The sequence below is a fragment of the Monodon monoceros genome, unplaced genomic scaffold, assembly GCF_005190385.1.
Source record: "Monodon monoceros isolate NGI ecotype Baffin Bay Population unplaced genomic scaffold, NGI_Narwhal_1 Super_Scaffold_12, whole genome shotgun sequence".
NCBI classification, from domain to species: Eukaryota; Metazoa; Chordata; class Mammalia; order Artiodactyla; family Monodontidae; genus Monodon; species Monodon monoceros.
The window spans coordinates 169,643,869-169,662,128 of record NW_021703768.1 but is presented as its reverse complement, the minus strand read 5'-3'; the positions used below and the strand labels follow the sequence as shown (position 1 = coordinate 169,662,128).

Genomic DNA, 18,260 nt, shown 5'->3' with positions numbered 1-18,260 from the left:
TGCCTGTCAAAATCACAGTGTTCCTGTGTGTCAGAATTAGTTTCAAATCCTGGTGTATCTGCCTCCAAAGCCTGTACATTCCATGGCCAACTAGTATCGTCCACTGAAAAAAGCATGGCAAATCCATTTCATCCACACATAAATGCAAAATTTGGAGAAACAGAGGTTGGAGCAGTTGGTACAGGACAATAAGTATTTATACTTAAGATTTATAAGCTATTTTCCTACAAAAAAGCTCAAGATAAAAGTTAAATCCCTGGATCAATAAAGACTAACACATCACAGGACACAATGTTTTAGTAACAGTGGATGATAAAATAGCTTTATTTATTTATAATTTCTGAATCAAGAGCTAATTGTTATAGGAATTTTTTAAAATTTCCAAGCGAAACTGCAAACATTTTTTCTTCCTCTTTCTAAGTAAAAGCATCATATATTCTTTGAATGAGAGAAATTATGACTCTTTCAAAACCATTTAGGGTAGCTTTGGGGAATTATCCCAAGTAAGCTCCATGGATTTCAAAGTTGAAAAGCTTTCCCTTTAGAGGAGGAAATAAAACAAATGTGAAAAACCACTATGGCCATTTGGACAGTGCCTTTAGTTCCACATGAACACTTTTATTTAATGCCTAAGATTGGGTACAACAATATATGATTCCAATGTATGCTTTTAGTAAGTGACTACAGCAAAATGAACAACACTGGGAACCCTAAGTGATTTAAATGAAGGATTGGCCATCTATATGCAGAGACTGCAGATTCCGTGAAAAGATAAGGTGGTTCCAGAGGGTGATTTTTCCAGAACAAGGCAAAGCTTACCCTATCCTGTGAGTGTGAAACCAAATCATCCTGGCTGTTGATCCAATACAGTTTTCACAATAATGCCCTGCAAGTCTCAACATCATATCAGTACCTTTCAAACATTTTGGACCCTGACCACAGTAAGAAACATCATTAACTATGTACACACACAGTGACTCACAGACACAGAAGATTTTTTTGAGATAAAATGCAGGCAGTACACTCTGATTGCCTCCCCTAACCCACCCTACCCCCTACTCAAAATGCTGGCATGACCTGGGTTCACAACCTGTAGGAGTTGTGACCCGCAGTTTGAAACCCCTGAGCTATTGCCTATTGCTTTGGCTGGCCAATCAAACTAGGCTGTGTAGAATATTTCTTTTCTCTTTTTGTCTCACAGCTCCCAGAGGGAAGAGGGACCCAGTGCTTAGAGAGGGAACTATCACCTGGGAGTTAGTAACCAAATCCCAGAGCCTGGAGAAGTCAGCACCATTTGTGGAAGCTCCCACCTTTGCCAAGACAAGACAAGACCCTACTACTTTAATAACATCCTCAAAATGTTGAGGTTCACTTAGCATGTTGTCCTGTTACTAGAAATGCCAGATTTAGCAAAACAAATTTTTTTAAAAAGGACACCCAGTTAAATTTGAATTTCAGATAAACAAGGAATAGTCTTTTTTACTGTAAGTATGTCTCATGCAGTAGCAATTATTCCGTTTGTCTTTTTTTAGTGTAAGTATGTCTCATACGATAGCAATTATTCCTTGTTTGTCTTTTTTTAGTGTAAGTATGTCTTATGCAATAACAATTATTCCTTGTCTGAAGTTCAGATTTAACTGGGTGTCCAGTATTTCATCTGGCAACTCAACTGGTTGCACGCCCTGTCCCTTTACTTTGAAGGTCCTCAATCTGATGGACGGATCTAGGCTGGACAGGATGTGGGCACTGCTGCTGGGAGGAAGGGGGGACACCTAGTTCAGTCTCCTTCTGCTCCCCTCAATTTTCATCGCTGGCTTCACACCTCGCAGCCCCCCTGAAGGGTTCCCTCATCTGGAGGGCAGTGTATTTCGGTGGATTGGCAAGGTGGCACAAACCCTGCTCCTGCTGTGTCCACTTGACTCCTCGGTCCTCCTGGACTTTGGCATGCCAAACCTCTGGGATATATGCTGTCCCACTGCCACCTCTAGCTCAGTGGCAAAGGGACAGTCACCAGCCCTATCCAGCTGTTGAACAGAACCCCAGTCTCTCCTTCGTGTAGTCACTCCAGTCTCTGCAAGTGATCTGCTCAGTGAGGGAGAGCCCACTGGGAGGACAGGAACTCACTTCCTACTTCACTCCTCCAGAGCCTACATCCCCAAGCCCCCTCTGCCTCCCCTTGCCCCCAATTCTATACATCCCAAAGGAGAGTCTTGCCTTTCCATCGAAGCACACTCTCTGTCCCACGTCGGCCAAGTCTATTCACCCCCTCAGAATTAGGAACACTGGACTTGGTTTTTCTTCTCAGTTCCCCTTCCCCACCCCCCGGCAGAAAATTGGTTAGTTAGAAATGGCTTACAAATGGATGGTTTAGTGAAGTGATTCGATCTTCCCTGCCTCCCTGCTGTTCCCAGTGGTTCCCTTAATGTTTGATTAACAAGAAGGACAAATGTCACCTCCTGGTCAAAGCTTCAGGTTGAGTTCTGAGCTCTGGGGCTTTGCAGGGCCTCCCTCCATGGCCTGGGTTGTGTTGTGAGGCTGTTGACCTGTCTGTTTCTTCAATGGGCTGTGAGCAGCCCGAGGACAGGGGCTCCACATTTGTGGAATCACACATGAAGTGGAGTCTGCTGTAGCTGGACAGAGAGGGGCACTTGAAAAGTATGGGCCATAGTCCTTGGTATACCTTCTGTTTGCTTTCATCAAACTTTTTCAGTGAACACACCTTCTTCCCTCTGACTACCAAGACCCAGCGAGACCTGCTGCCCAGGTCACAATTCCTTCTGGGGCCTTCTCTCCCTTTGTTAACACTTACTCATTCAGACCTTTCTGCCAGGGCCATCTGGGTCTTCCAAAGTGGCATTAAAATAAATAAATAAATAAATGATTCATTGCTAATGTGTAAATGATTGTCATTGGGATACATTTGAAATTTTGTATTTTAAAGAAACTAACAGGTATTATTAAGCTCCACTCTATGTGCCTCACATTGTTAGTGTCACGTAAGGTTAAGACAGAAGTTCGTGCATTCAAGAGTCACACTGGAAGACAAGATTTAAATACATAAAAACCCATTTTAAAATGACCCAAAGAGACTAGTAGGTAATAAAAAGCATTTCAAGTGGCTTATAAAGGTCATATAATGACACTGTGTTTCATCACCTGTGGAGGACTTGATAAGGTTATTCCTGAAGTTTCTTTATTTGTTCCAAATAAATCACCAAGTGGATCTTTCAAATTTTATAATGTATAGTAAAGTAACATGATATGGTACTCACTATGTGCCAGGCACCATTGCTGGCAACTCCTTCAATCTTTACAAGAATACCATGAGGTGGCCATTATTCATTTCCCATTTGGCAGGTGGGGGGAACTTACGCATTGAGAGGTTGAAGAATTGCCCATGGCGCAGAGCTTTGTGGTGGAGCTGGAAGTTGTATCCAAGGCATGAGGACCTTGAGTGTGAACATAATGGCTGTGCCATGCATGGCGTCTCTCTACACAGGCCTAAACTTGCACTTTCCCATACTTTTCAGATGGCACTTCCTTACTTTTTAACTGGGGACACCATGTATTATTCTTGGAATGCCTATTCTATTTTCCGTTACCCCACCAACTTGGCCCTCTTTGTTCAAACCTGTACAATCTGCAACCAAGTTTCTAACATTTTCTTGGCTGTATCTCTTCTCTAGGGATTTGGTTGAGTGGAATCTATAAATTTCATTCAGATTTGAGCCCAAAGTCCTGCCTCATCCACTACACCACATTTCTTCTTTTTCTCAAAATGTATCAGGTTAAATCTTCAACATTTTGTATTTTTCTTTTCTACCTTTCTTAATTTCGATTCCACAGCCTCCCTGGGAGGATTTCCATGCTAAAGGGTTCATTGAAACTTTGATTTCTTCCGTGGCTGCTCACAATCCACCAGAGTCTCTCGAGATACCGCTGGGGGTGAGGTGGAACTGAGGGATGAGGAAAGGAGTGAGACTAGGGACAGCTGTACCACAATGAATTCCAATACAAGGCAAAGAAGAATCAGCGCTGACAGCTACTGAGGTTTCAAGGAGGGAGTGGCATTTGAGCTGGTAATAGAGGACTTCTGAGGACTTTGGTGGGTGGAGGAGGAAGAGGTGGCACCCCAAGCTGAGGGAGGGGAGATGAATCTGGAGTCTCTGTGCTCCTCAGACCAGCCATCCCTGATCTCTTCCCTGGAGCAAACCACCTCTGGTTTTTCAGGTACTGACAAAGCCCAGAAAAAAAAAGTAAATCAAATGTTTTACTTGAAATCTTCTCCTCGCTCTGGGTTGCAGCTGAGTAATGCGATCCATTTCATACATCACACCCAATTCTCTACTGAAATTCCAATTATTTTTCACTCACTCAAGAAGGCATGTCAGAATGCAAGTTTAATATTCCCCGAGACGTGACCTCAGATGGGTCTGATTTTATTTAAAAGCAGCAATCATCTGAAAAGTTCAGTCCTTTAACAGTTACCAGGAGTGAATCAGTGCATGACACAATGCAGAGGTGATTGCCACACAGCAGTGAGATAACTGGGAGGTGGCAGGCAGAAGAAGGAGTGGATTAACTCCAAGAAACTGGTGGCTCCTTAAAAAATTTTTTTACTTTGCCATGAACAGTTTCCAGATGATACCTAATGAGTGTTTGCTAGGGGTGTTGGATTACTTTTAATTTCTGTTCTTCCATTATTCTGGAGGAGTCTGTATTGGTTTGGGGGTGGAGGGTAGGGCATGTGAGAACCACACCTTTGTCCCAAAACAAGGTGGAAAACAGTAATCACACACCTAGCAAAAGATCAGAGACGGTATTATTTTTTTAGCATAAAAAATTTTATTAGAATTGTTCAAATATGGTTGTAATAGTTTCAAGATGGAAAATGCTATGATTTCCTGACTGCTAGTGTATATTTCCTCATGACACAGAATTTTTATTTTTATACAGCAGGTTCTTACTAGTCATCCATTTTATACACATCAGTGTATACATGTCAATCCCAATCTCCCAATTCATCACACCACAACCCCCTCCCCCTGCTGCTTTCCCCCCTTGGTGTCCATACGTTTGTTCTCTACATCTGTGTCTCAACTGCTTCCCTGCAAACCAGTTCATCTGTACCATTTTTCTGGGTTCCACATATATGCGTTAATATACGGTATTTCTTTTTCTCTTTCTGACTTACTTCACTCTGTATGACAGTCTCTAGATCCATCCACGTCTCTACAAATGACCCAATTTCGTTCCTTTTTATGGCTGAGTAATATTCCATTGTATATGTCTACCATATCTTCTTTATCCAGTCATCTGTTGATGGGCATTTAGGTTGCTTCCATGAGCTGGTTATTGTAAATAGAGCTGCAATGAACATTGGGGTGCATGTATCTTTTGGAATTATGGTTTTCTCAGGGTATATGCCCAGTAGTGGGATTGCTGGGTCATATGGTAGTTCTATTTTTAGTTTTTTAAGGAACCTCCATACTGTTCTCCATAGTGGCTGTATCAATTTACATTCCCACCAACAGTGCAAGAGGGTTCCCTTTTCTCCACACCCTCTCCAGCGTTTGTTGTTTGTAGATTTTCTGATGATGCTCATTCTAACTGGTATGAGGTGATACCTCATTGTAGTTTTGATTTGCATTGCTCTAATAATTAGTGACGTTGAGCAGCTTTTCATGTGCTTCTTGGCCATCTGTATGTCTTCTTTGGAGAAATGTCTATTTAGGTCTTCTGCCCATTTTTGGATTGGGTTGTTTGTTTTCTTAATATTGAGCTGCATGAGCTGTTTATATATTTTGGAGATCAATCCTTTGTCCGTTGATTCGTTTGCAAATATTTTCCCCCATTCTGAGGGTTGTCTTTTCGTTTTGTTTATGGTTTCCTTTGCTGTGCAAAAGCTTTTAAGTTTCATTAGGTCCCATTTATTTATTTTTGTTTTTATTTCCATTACTCAAGGAGGTGGATCAAAAAAGATGTTGCTGTGATGTATGTCAAAGAGTGTTGTTCTTCCTATGTTTTCCTCTAAGAGTTTTATACTGTCCGGTCTTACATTTAGGTCTCTAATCCATTTTGAGTTTATTTTTGTGTATCGTGTTAGGGAGTGTTCTAATTTCATTCTTTTACATGTAGCTGTCCAGTTTTCCCAACACCACTTATTGAAGAGACTGTCTTTTCTCCATTGTATATCCTTACCTCCTTTGTCAGACTAGTTGACCATAGGTGCGTGGGTTTATCTCTGGGCTTTCTATCTTGTTCCATTGATCTATATTTCTTTTTTCGTGCCAGTACCATATTGTCTTGACAACTGTAGCTTTGTAGTATAGTATGAAGTCAGGGAGTCTGACTCCTCCAGCTCTGCTTCTTTTCCTCAAGACCGCTTTGGCTATTCAGGGTCTTTTGTGTCTCCATACAAATTTTAAGATTTTTTGTTCTAGTTCTGTAAAAAATGCCATTGGTAATTTGTTAGGGAGTGCATTGGATCTGTAGATTGCTTTGGGTAGTATAGTCATTTTCACAATACTGATTCTTCTAGTCCAAGAACATGGTATATCTCTCTATCTGTTGGTATCATCTTTAATGTCTTTCATCAGTGTCTTAGAGTTTTCTGCATACAGGCCTTTTGTCTCCCTAGGTAGGTTTATTCTTTTTGTTGCAGTGGTAAATAGGAGTGTTTCCTTAATTTCTCTTTCAGATTTTTCATCATTAGTATATAGGAATGCAAGAGATTTCTGTGCATTAATTTTGTATCCTGAAACTTTACCAAATTCATTGATTAGCTCTAGTAGTTTTCTGGTGGCATCTTTAGGACTCTGTATGTATAGTATCATGTCATCTGCAAACAGTGACAGTTTTACTTCTTCTTTTCCAATTTGTATTCTTTTTATTTCTTTTTTTTCTCTGATTGCCATGGCTAGGACTTCCAAAACTATGTTGAGGGCTTCCCTGGTGGTGCAGTGGTTGAGAGTCCGCCTGCCGATGCAGGGAACACGGGTTCGTGCCCCGGTCCGGGAGGATCCCACATGCTGCGGAGCGGCTGGGCCTGTGAGCCATGGCCGCTGAGCCTGCGCGTCCGGAGCCTGTGCTCCGCAACGAGAGAGGCCACAACAGTGAGAGGCTCATGTACCGCAAAAAACAAAACAAAACAAAAAAAACACAAAACTATGTTGAATAATAGTGGTGAGAGTGGACATCCTTGTCTCGTTCCTGATCTTAGAGGAAATGCTTTCAGTTTTTCACCATTGAGAATGATGTTTGCTGTGGGTTTGTCATATATGGCCTTTTTTATGTTGAGGTAAGTTCCCTCTATGCCTACTTTCTGGAGAGTTTTTATCATAAATGGGTGTTGAATTTTGTCAAAAGCTTTTTCTGCATCTATTGAGATGATCATATGGTTTTTATTCTTCAATTTGTTAATACGGTGTATCACATTGATTGATTTTTGTATATTGAAGAATCCTTGCATCCCCAGGATAAATCCCACTTGATCATGGTGTATGATCCTTTTAATATGTTGTTGGATTCTGTTTGCTAGTATTTTGTTGAGGATTTTTGCATCTATATTCATCAGTGATATTGGTCTGTAATTTTCTTTTTTTGTGTATCTTTGTCTGGTTTTGGTATCAGGGTGATGGTGGCCTCATAGAATAAGTTTGGGAGTGTTCCTTCCTCTGCAATTTTTTGGAAGAGTTTGAGAAGGATGGGTGTTAGCTCTTCTCTTAATGTTTGATAGAATTCACCTGTAAAGCCATGTGGTCCTGGACTTTTGTTTGTTGGAAGATTTTTAATCACAGTTTCAACTTCATTACTTGCAATTGGTCTGTTAATATTTTCTATTTCTTCCTGGTTCAGTCTTGGAAGGTTATACCTTTCTAAGAATTTGTCCATTTCTTCCAGGTTGTCCATTTTATTGGCATAGAGTTGCTTGTAGTAGTCTCTTAGGATGCTTTGTATTTCTGCGGTGTCTGTTGTAACATCTCCTTTTTCATTTCTAATTTTATTGATTTGAGTCCTCTCTCTCTTTTTCTTGATGAGTCTGGCTAATGGTTTATCAATTTTGTTTACCTTCTCAAGGAACCACCTTTTAGTTTTATTGATCTTTGCTATTGTTTTCTTTGTTTCTGTTTCATTTATTTCTGCTCTGATCTTTATGATTTCTTTCCTTCTGCTAACTTTGGGTTTTGTTTGTTCTTATTTCTCTAGCTCCTTTAGGTGTGAGGTTAGATTGTTTATTTGAGATTTTTCTTGTTTCTTGAGGTAGGCTTGTATAGCTATAAACTTCCCTCTTAGAACTGCTTTTGCTGCATCCCATAGGTTTTGGATCGTCATTTTTGTTTGTTTGTTTGTTTTGCCGTACGTGGGCCTCTCACTGCTGTGGCCTCTCCCGTTGCAGAGCACAGGCTCCAGACGCGCAGGCTCAGTGGGCATGGCTCACGGGCCTAGCCGCTCCGCGGCATGTGGGATCTTCCCGGACCAGGGCACGAACCCATGTCCCCTGCATTGGCAGGCGGACTCTCAACCACTGTGCCACCAGGAAAGCCCTGGATCATCGTATTTTCATTCTCATTTGTCTCTAGGTATTTTTTGATTTCCTCTTTGATTTCTTCAGTGATCTCTTGGTTATTTAGTAACGTATTGTTTAGCCTCCATGTGTTTGTGTTTTTTACGGTTTTTTCCCTGTAATTAATTTCTAATCTCATAGTGTTGTGGTCAGAAAAGACGCTGGATAGGATTTCAATTTTCTTAAATTTACTGAGGCTTGATTTGTGACCCAAGATGTGATCTATCCTGGAGAATGTTCTGTGCACACTTCAGAAGAAAGTGTAATCTACTGTTTTTGGATGGAATGTCCTATAAATATCAATTAAATCTGTCTGGTCTATTGTGTGATTTAAAGCTTGTGTTTCCTTATACATTTTCATTTTGGACGATCTGTGCATTGGTGTAAGTGAGGTGTTAAAGTCCCCCAGTTATTGTGTTACTGTTGATTTCCTCTTTTAGAGCTGTTAGCAGTTGCCTTATGTATTGAGGTGCTTCTATGTTGGGTGCATATATAACTGTTATATCTTCTTCTTGGATTGATCCCTTGATCATTATGTAATGTCCTTCCTGTAACATTCTTTATTTTAAAGTCTATTTTATCTGATATGAGTATTGCTACTCCAACTTTCTTTTGATTTCCATGTGCATGGAATATCTATTTCCATCCCCTCAGTTTCAGTTTGTATGTGTCCTTAGGTCTGAAGTGGGTCTCTTGTAGAGAGCATATATATGGGTCTTGTTTTTGTATCCATTAAGCAAGCCTGTGTCTTTTGGTTGGGGCTTTTAATCCATTCACGTTTAAGGTAATTATCGATATGTATGTTCCTATTACCACTTTCTTAATTGTTTTGGGTTTGTTTTTGTAGGTCCTTTTCTTCCCGTTTCTCCCACTTAGAGAAGTTCCTTTAGCATTTGTTGTAGAGCTGGTTTGTTGTAGAGCTGGTGCTGAATTCTCTTAGCTTTTGCTTGTCTGTAAAGGTTTTAATTTCTCCATCGAATCTGAATGAGATCGTTGCCGGGTAGAATAATCTTGGTTGTAGGTTCTTCCCTTTCATCACTTTACATATATCATGCCACTCCCTTCTGACTTGTAGAGTTTCTGCTGAGAAATCAGCTGTTAACCTTATGGGAGTTCCCTTTTATGTTATTTTTCGTTTTTCCCTTGCTACTTTCAATAATTTTTCTTTGTCTTTAATTTTTGCCAATTTGATTACTATGTGTCTCAGCGTGTTTCTCCTTGGGTTTATCCTGTATGGGACTTGCTGCGCTTCCTGGACTTGGGTTGCTATTTCCTTTCCCATGTTAGAGAAGTTTTCAACTATAATCTCTTCAAATATTTTCTTGGGTCCTTCCTCTCTCTCTTCTCCTTCTGGGACCCCTATAATGCGAATGTTGTTGCATTTAATGTTGTCCCAGAGGTCTCTTAGGCTGTCTTCATTTCTTTTCATTTTGTTTTCTTTATTCTGTTCCCCAGCAGTGAATTCCATCATTATATCTTCCAGGCCACTTAACTGTTCTTCTGCCTCAGTTATTCTGCTATTGATTCCTTCTAGTGTATTTTTCATTTCAGTTATTGTGTTGTTCATCTCTGTTTGTTCTTTAATTCTTCTAGATCTTTGTTAAACATTTCTTGCATCTTCTCCATCTTTGCCTCCAATCTTTTTCCGAGGTCGTGGATCATCTTCACTATCATTATTCTAAATTCTTTTTCTGGAAGGTTGACTATCTCCACTTCATTTAGTTGTTTTTCTGGGGTTTTATCTTGTTCCTTCATCTGGTACATAGCCCTCTGCCTTTTCATCTGGTCTACCTTTCTGTGAATGTGGTTTTTGTTCCACAGGCTGCAGGACTGTAGTTCTTCTTGCTTCTCATGACTCAGAATTTTGATGGCGCTCTCTTGCCTGTTTTAGCATGTAGATATCTATATTTCTCATCCTATTAATTACTTAGACCTCCTTCACTGACTTCCATCCCCAACTTAAATATTTCTCTTTCATTCTGTCTCCCATCTCAGCCTCTTTGTTTTGTTAGGTCCAGTTATGTTATTGTCCCTCACATGCTTTTACTTGCTCTTTTCTGCTGTTTTTTCTTAAATGCTAAAAAGGCCTAATATCAGAGATGGTACTTTCAAAGACTAATGTATGTGTTTCTCTCTTTCAAAGACTAATGTATGATTAATAAAGACTATTACTGACAATTATTTAAAATGTTTCTAACAATTAAAAATAGTTGTTCTGGTTTAAAACCCATTTCAAAAAAGATAAAGGAATTATGAACAGGTTATAATTTTGGTTTGGGGGTAATAGTTGTAATTGTTTTTTCCCTAAAGTACTTTTCAACTGTTCCTGCACAAGGAAATGCTTTAAAGGATTTGATGCGGGTGTGTGAAACCTGGTCTCTGCAATCAGGACAAGCATACAAGCTCCTGGCACCAGGCCCAGCTTAGATGATAAGGATTAGAAATATTCCTATTTAAGCTTGGTTCTACTTGAAGTAAGGGAGGATTTATGACACCTAAACCAGGGGTTCCTCTCTCCTGGTTCCCTTCAAGACCTTGCTGGTGAGCCACCTACCCTCAGGAAGTATTCCTAATTTAAGCTTATATCCCTCTAAACACTTCTTTATTCTTTACACCAGTACTTCTGCATGTCTTCAGTGTTCTACTTGTAAGCTTCTTTGTTCTTTCTTGAGAACTAGTCTCCTCTCTCCCTGTGAACTGATACATCCTGAAGGCAAAAGACACTTTTATTTCAGAGTGTTCTCACTTGACTGCCCCTTCTCCCTCTCCACCCCTCTCCCCACCACTCCCCACCAGTGGAGGCCCGTATAGGAAAACCTCAGCTTCCCGGCATCAGTATCTGAGGTTTCAAATATTCACTAGGTAATTGGACAACCCCTGCTGATGGAACTGGTCTAAGGGAATACTGACCTGAGAAAAATGCTTCTGGTTTAAATGCAAATTCAGATTTAAAACCAACCAACCAACCAACCCACCAACCCAGTGACAATTAGAACTTATAATATTGTTAAAGAAAGGTGTTTAAGAGCAGACTGGCTTTCTCTATGACATGATAACACTTTGAGAGCCCTGAAAAAGGGAGAGGCCAGGTGAGAAACGGAAGCAGCTTCCTAAGGGAGGGGATGCAGAGGGCTTTCTCTGTTCTCAGATGGAGAGGGCATTGAGGGGTTCTCCCCTGAAAGCGCAAAGCTACTAGCACCCTGGCACTTTCTGATTGCTATCTGGAAACTTCTAAACACAATAAATATTTACATAGCTCTTTTCAGTTTTAAAAGGGTTCTCACAGTCTTGGTTTCATTTGATCCTCATGAATGCCTTGCCAGGAATGAAGGATAGATTTTACAACCCGAGCCTTGGGAAAGGAAATCGAATCTCCTGAGTCCACTGAAATCAGAGGAGCCAGAATCTGAGCTGGCAGGTAAATGTTTATTGAATTGAACAAAGTCAGAAATATATGAGTATGATAAGGTAAACAGGGTCTCTTCCTTTCAGAAGCTCATAATCTAGTTGGGGAGGAATGCCCCAAATTAACATAATTAAAATAATACTAGGATTAAATAAGACCAGACACAAGATAGTAAGTTCATCCTTCATTGTGAAATGAAGCAAGAAAGTGCTATGATTTTAAGTGTACTTAAATAGCTTTCATCCCATGATTGAACTGAAATTCCCAAGGGTCCTCCATCCACCACCCCACCTTCATCCTAAGTCTCAGCTTTATATTCTGAGTTCCACTCAGATTCCTTACAGCATCTACACAGTCTTCAGCTTTACACCTTAGCTCTGGAGATGTCTGGGCTTGTCACATCCTCTTCGGTTCCATATTTGCAGTGCAACTCCGGGCCCCCACACCCAATTATTAATTTATTTATTTACTTTTAGCCACAAGGAACATAAAAAAGGGAGTGGGGGTTATCTGTCTTCAGTGTTCCAGGAAGTCCACCCTCACCTGGAAGTGCTGAAGGGAGCAGATTTTAGAAAATGGTATAATGACTAAGAAATCACACATGAAGAGAGACCTATAGGCAGAGGGCATTTCAGGAAGGAAAACCAACCAGGCCAAGGACAGAGTGAGTGAGAAGACAAGGGGAAAGTCAGAACATGCCTATAGTCAGGACTGTCTCCACCTGACACAGAAGAAACATGGTGTGATGATTATGTGCATACTAAGAGTAGGGATAACAGATCATTTAAAATTGGGATTTCCCCACATCTAGGAGGGCACTGGCCCATATCCACTGCTTTCCAGAAAACACAAATTCCTCCCAAATACCTCTTTCTTCATCTGGGGATTCTGTAGGCTTCTATGTGGAGGCTGTGGTCCAGTCTCTTTATTCATTCCTTATATCACACTGGGAAAAACAGATACTACACAGTGGAAACAAGTTAAATATCCATCAACCAATGAATGAATAAACCACATACATACAGTGGAATGTTATTCAGCTACAAAAAGGAACAAAGTGCTAATACATACTATAACATGGATGAACCTTAAAAACTATGCTAAGTGAAAGAAGCCAGACACATAATGTTTAATGCCATTCATATGAAATGTCCAGAACAGGCCAACTGGTAGAGACGTAAAGTAGATCAGTGGTTGCCAGGGGTGAGGGAGGCAGAAATGGGGAGTGACTGCTAATGGACATGGGGTTTCTTTCAAAGGTGATGAAAGTGTTCTGGATTAGTGGTGATGGTTGTATAACTCTGTCAGTATACCAAAAACTACTAAACCATACACTTCGGAAAGATGCAAAAAAAAAAAAAGACCAGGTGTACAATGTTAGAGTTTTAGTTATCAGGTTAATACAATTTACTATTAACTAAATTGTATTAACTTGATATTTGCCTGGGAACATTAGAAACATCAAAAATAGAATAAGCATAACTAAAAAACTATTCACAAAACATGAAAAATGGCAAAGAAACAAAGACATAAAAATGAGGGAGGTGGAAGATAGTCAAATGAGTCCCAACATATACAAAATGGGTATTCCTAAGATGAGAACAGAACAAATGAAACAGAAAGAAACAGTAAAGAAGTACTAGCCTGAAACTTTTCTGAATTAATCGTAAGAAGAGTAACCGACATTTACTGAGCACTTACTATATAGGTTGGGCATAGTTTGAAGAACTTGACACGCACGATCTCATTGAATGCTCACGATAATTGAATAACGTTAGGTAGTGTTATCATCCCCACTGTATTCATGAGAAAACTAAGGCACAGAGAGGGTTAGTAACTTGCTAAAGGAAATCCTGCAGTAAGTGGCATAACTGAAATAAAATAAAACTCGTACCTGCAGATTTAAAGGGTGTAATGTGTCCAGGAAAAACTGGTATAACTAAGTTATTCTGGTTATGTGTACTGCACTTCATGGATAATGGAAAACCTACATGGGCAACAGACTGAAAAATCTATTTCTCCCAAAGGGAAACATCAAGTGGCTTCAGATTGCTCCTTAGCATCGACTCATGTCAGAAGGTCAGAAGGTTGAGCAGGGCCAACAAATCTTGAGCAAGTGTCCTCCAAGACTTTTGTCCTTTAAGTAGAAAATCTGAAACTATCGCCATTCATGTTTGAGCTTTGCTACCTGAGAGAAACTTACTCTGAATTCAGCAAATCTCAGGAAGGAGCTGGCTGGCCAGGCTTGAGTCCTGTGTGACCCAATTCCTATGGTCACAGTATGAGCTGTACTGACTGGCCCAGGTTGGGAAGAGACAGAGAGAAGCGCAGAGTCATGAAATAATTAGGAGATGAACTTTGAGGGGTGTGCTGATTGATTGGATGTGGGAACTTTGTGGAGGACTTGGATTTCTGGCACAAGCATTTGGCTGGATGATGGAGCTACTCACTGAGAAGGGGAATGCTGGGAGAGGAGCTGGGAGGAATACTATGAGTTCAGTTTTGGACACTTGAATTAGAGCTACCTGTGAGGGGACCAAGTTGAGATATCAAGCACACAGCTGGATATATGGGCCTGGAGGACGGAGGAGAAGGGACCTGGGGGGCTTATTTGGGTGTCTCTGACACAGAGTTGATAACGGAAGCCACGTGACTTCTGTGGGATTGTAAGCAGTTTTTGGCAGGAAAGAGCTCTTTGCAGGAAACAGCTCTCTGCGGGAGGCCCCTTTTGTCTTGACACTAACGTTAAACCTGGCATCCCCATGCTCTACTCATCTCTGGCCCTAGCACACCTTTCAAATCTTTTGATCACATAATACCTTGCCTAACATGTGGGTTCTTTCTGTAGATCAAAGAAGTAGAAGTGAGGAATAAGTAACCGATGACCAGATCTCTTCCCTAGCTTCCCCTTCAGTAACCTCGTGAACAAACTGTGTGAACAAGATAGCACCTAAAGAAAAATCACAGGAAGTCGACAAACATGCACACAGTGGGGAATCGCCGATTTTGACCCCCTGTTTCAGTGGTTAACTGAGATTACTTCCTTTTTTCCCTTTAAAAACTTTCATGGCTGAGCAGAATCTTCAGAGATGGCTTTGGGGGGAAACTGAGTCCACCATGTCCCCAGATTGCCGGCACTCGGATTAAAAGTAACTTTCCTTTCTACCACCATTTTTCTCTCTTGAGTACTGATTTTTGAGCGGTGAGCAGCCAGACCTGAGTTTGGTAACAGGATCATCTAAAGAGAAAGTGTTGGGTAGAGAATAAGAGGGAGAAGGAAGAAGCTAGTCAGGAAGGCTGAGAAGGAGTGGTCAGAGAGGGAGGAGGGCACCCAGGAGAGTGTGGTGGCATGGGAGTCAAGGGGGAAGAGTGTTGGAAGGAGAGGTGCACAGTCAGAGGTGCACAGATGAGTGGGTCAGAAGTTGCTAAGAGGTACAATAAGATAAAAGGAGAAAATGAATATGGCTGTTTCCTTATGGGTCAGAATTCTAAAATACATTCCAGGATAAAAGAACATGTGAAAAATAGCAAATATACAAACTGACTTTTGTATCTATCTGACTTTGGACTAAAATCAGTACAAGGAACACTTGAAAAGGTAAGGAGGAGCCCATTAAATTATAAAAGAGTATCTAGCTTCTAAAATGAATCCAAAATATTTATCATCTGAAAAATATATGTTGGAAAAAATATATTTGTGAAAATATCCAAGAAAACATTGCAAAACAAGATAATAGGGAAGACTTAAGATGGTGCTGGCAGGGTGTGAAGAAAAGGACCCTCCTGCTCGCTGGAGCCAAAGCAGTGACACCTTTCTGTAGGTCTCACATGTGTCAAAAGTCTTCAACAGTGACTACACCTTTTGACAACAGTTTCAGGATTTTATCCTGAGGAAATAATTAGGGATATGCTCAGACATTTAGCTACAAGTAATTTCGCAAAAGTAAAAAGTTGGAAACCAAATGTACAAAAACAGGGACAATAATTATGGTACATTTGTATAATGGGAGATCACACAGTCATTAAAAATGCCATAGAGGTATATTTTCTGACATGGAAATATGTTTACAATGTATAAAGCAATTATAATAGGATCTCAAATATGCATATATATGAAAAGAACAAACTGATTATTTCTGGCTGCTGGCTTTACATATGGTTACTTTTAAATTTTGCTATTTGTGAGTTACTATTTTTCTGTAATGAATATATACTTCTTTTACAATAATTTTTAAAAGTCTGGTAATTTTGTAAAGGTGAAGGGAGAAAAGAGTTCGCTAGAATTAGACTATAACTGATCATTAATAAATAAGCAAATCATAAAGTGCTAACATTTATCCTGAGTTAACCACATTCAGTTTTTCTGCTATCAGAGGCAATGAGGCCTAAAAATAGAAACTGTCTTGTGTTATACAAAATAAAGTTACAGTTCAGTCATACTTGTCTTTGAACTGTGACATCTGTATCTGTTACATATATATGTGGCTATGGAGAAAATATTTGGAAAGATATCCACTAAATTTAAAAGTAGTTCCCTTCAGCAGGAAGGGATTAGTGGAGGTGGGACGATAGTAACTTTTTCTTTACACAACTCTGTTGTTTGCTTTATTATAACAAGCATGCAAAAAGTCTAAGTACGTTTTAAAAAGTGGTTATAATTTTGAAAGTATTTAGAAACATGATACTATCTTATGATGATAAAATATCGTAATGCAAAATATGCATACTATGCTTATCACTATGTTCAGGTATCTGCAGGATAAGAAAACTCCACCATGAAAACAGTTGTTCAAGTTCATTCATTCATTCATTCCACAAATGTTTGTTGAGCACCTACTAAGGGCCAGGCACATGGCCCTGTTCCAGTTAACATTAATTCAGATGAGAAAGACAGCTTTTTGAGAAAAGATCAGGAACTTATTTGTGGACCTGTATTGTTTGAGTGTAGCAGCAATATAAATTTTGTTTTAAGAATGTTTCTAATACTATGACATCTTTCCAAATAAAAAAAAATCATTTCACGACTCCTGACCTAGCAACTATTACATTTCCAGTATTGAAAATATGCAAGTTGGTCACTGCTAGTAATCTGGAGAAATCACATGGATAGAAGATATTCCAGAAGACTGGAACCTAGGTTCCAGTTTTCAAAAAGGGGGGAAAGACAGATGCTGTAAATCTGTCCATAGTCCTGGCAAGATTCTAGAACATGTCATTAAATGGATGAACTCTTAAAATTAGTAGTAGCTCCTCTTGGATTCAGCCTTAAGAGCAAGTCAGATCAACGTATGTACTAGAAAAACCCAGTCTTTTATCCTATGTGTCTTCTTTACTACTCATACAGAGCACTTAACTTCTGACACCAAATGTGTGGAGGTTTTCTCCCACCAAGCAGTTCTCTGTGACACCGGCTGCTTGTCCTACAATTTAACTCAATTCTGACACAATCTGGAATAACATCAGATCCCACAGGTTAGGGGCTCAGTACCACCAAACTGACTCTGCTTCAGATACCAATTGCAAGTCACAACTTTTGTTCTACCTGGAGGTTCCCGTGACCTCCTACCCCTTGGATTCGATTATTTGCTAGAGCAGCTCACAGAACTCAGGGAAACACTTATGTGTATTAGCTTATTAAAGGATACAGATGAATGCCAGATGAGATACAGCGGTCAAGGCCTGGGAGGGTCCCGAGCACAGGAGCGTCTGTCCTTCTGGAGTTGGGGGTGTGGCACCCTCCCGGTCTCTGGATGTGTTCACCGACCTAGAAGCTCTCTGAACCCCATACTATTGGGATTTTAATGGATGCTTCATCACCTAAGCCTAATCTATCATTAGCTCCATTTTCAACCCTTCTCTCATCTCAAGAAAATGGCGGGGGTGGGGGAGTGCCTGGGGAGGGGGTGCTTAAAAATTCCAACCTTCTAATCACAGCTTGGTCTTTCCAATGATCAGCCCCCATCCAGAAGCTATCCAGGAGCCCACCCAAAGTTGCCTCATTAGAAAAAATGACACTCCTATCACCCAGGAAATGCCAAGGGTTTCAGTGGCCCTGTGTCAGGAACTAGGGTCAAAAATCAAATATTGGAACAAAAGATCCTCCTAGTGCTCTTATCACTTACGAAAATTCCAAGGATTTTAGGAGCTCGGTATCAGAAACTAGACAAAGACCAAATACATATATTTCTTCTTATAAATCACAGTATCAAAGAAGATATGCCAGAAGACTGGAGCCTAAGTTCCAGTTTTCAATAAGAGGGGGAAAAAACAAAGGCTGCGAATCCGTCC

The 18,260-nt window shown here is 40.3% G+C and overlaps 1 protein-coding gene across 1 annotated transcript in view; it reads left to right on the top strand.

The window, feature by feature from the left end:
* Positions 1 to 18,260, top strand: part of MGAT1 (mannosyl (alpha-1,3-)-glycoprotein beta-1,2-N-acetylglucosaminyltransferase) — a 74,450-nt gene that overhangs the window by 36,990 nt on the left and 19,200 nt on the right. The gene's annotated exons all lie outside the window — the stretch shown is intronic.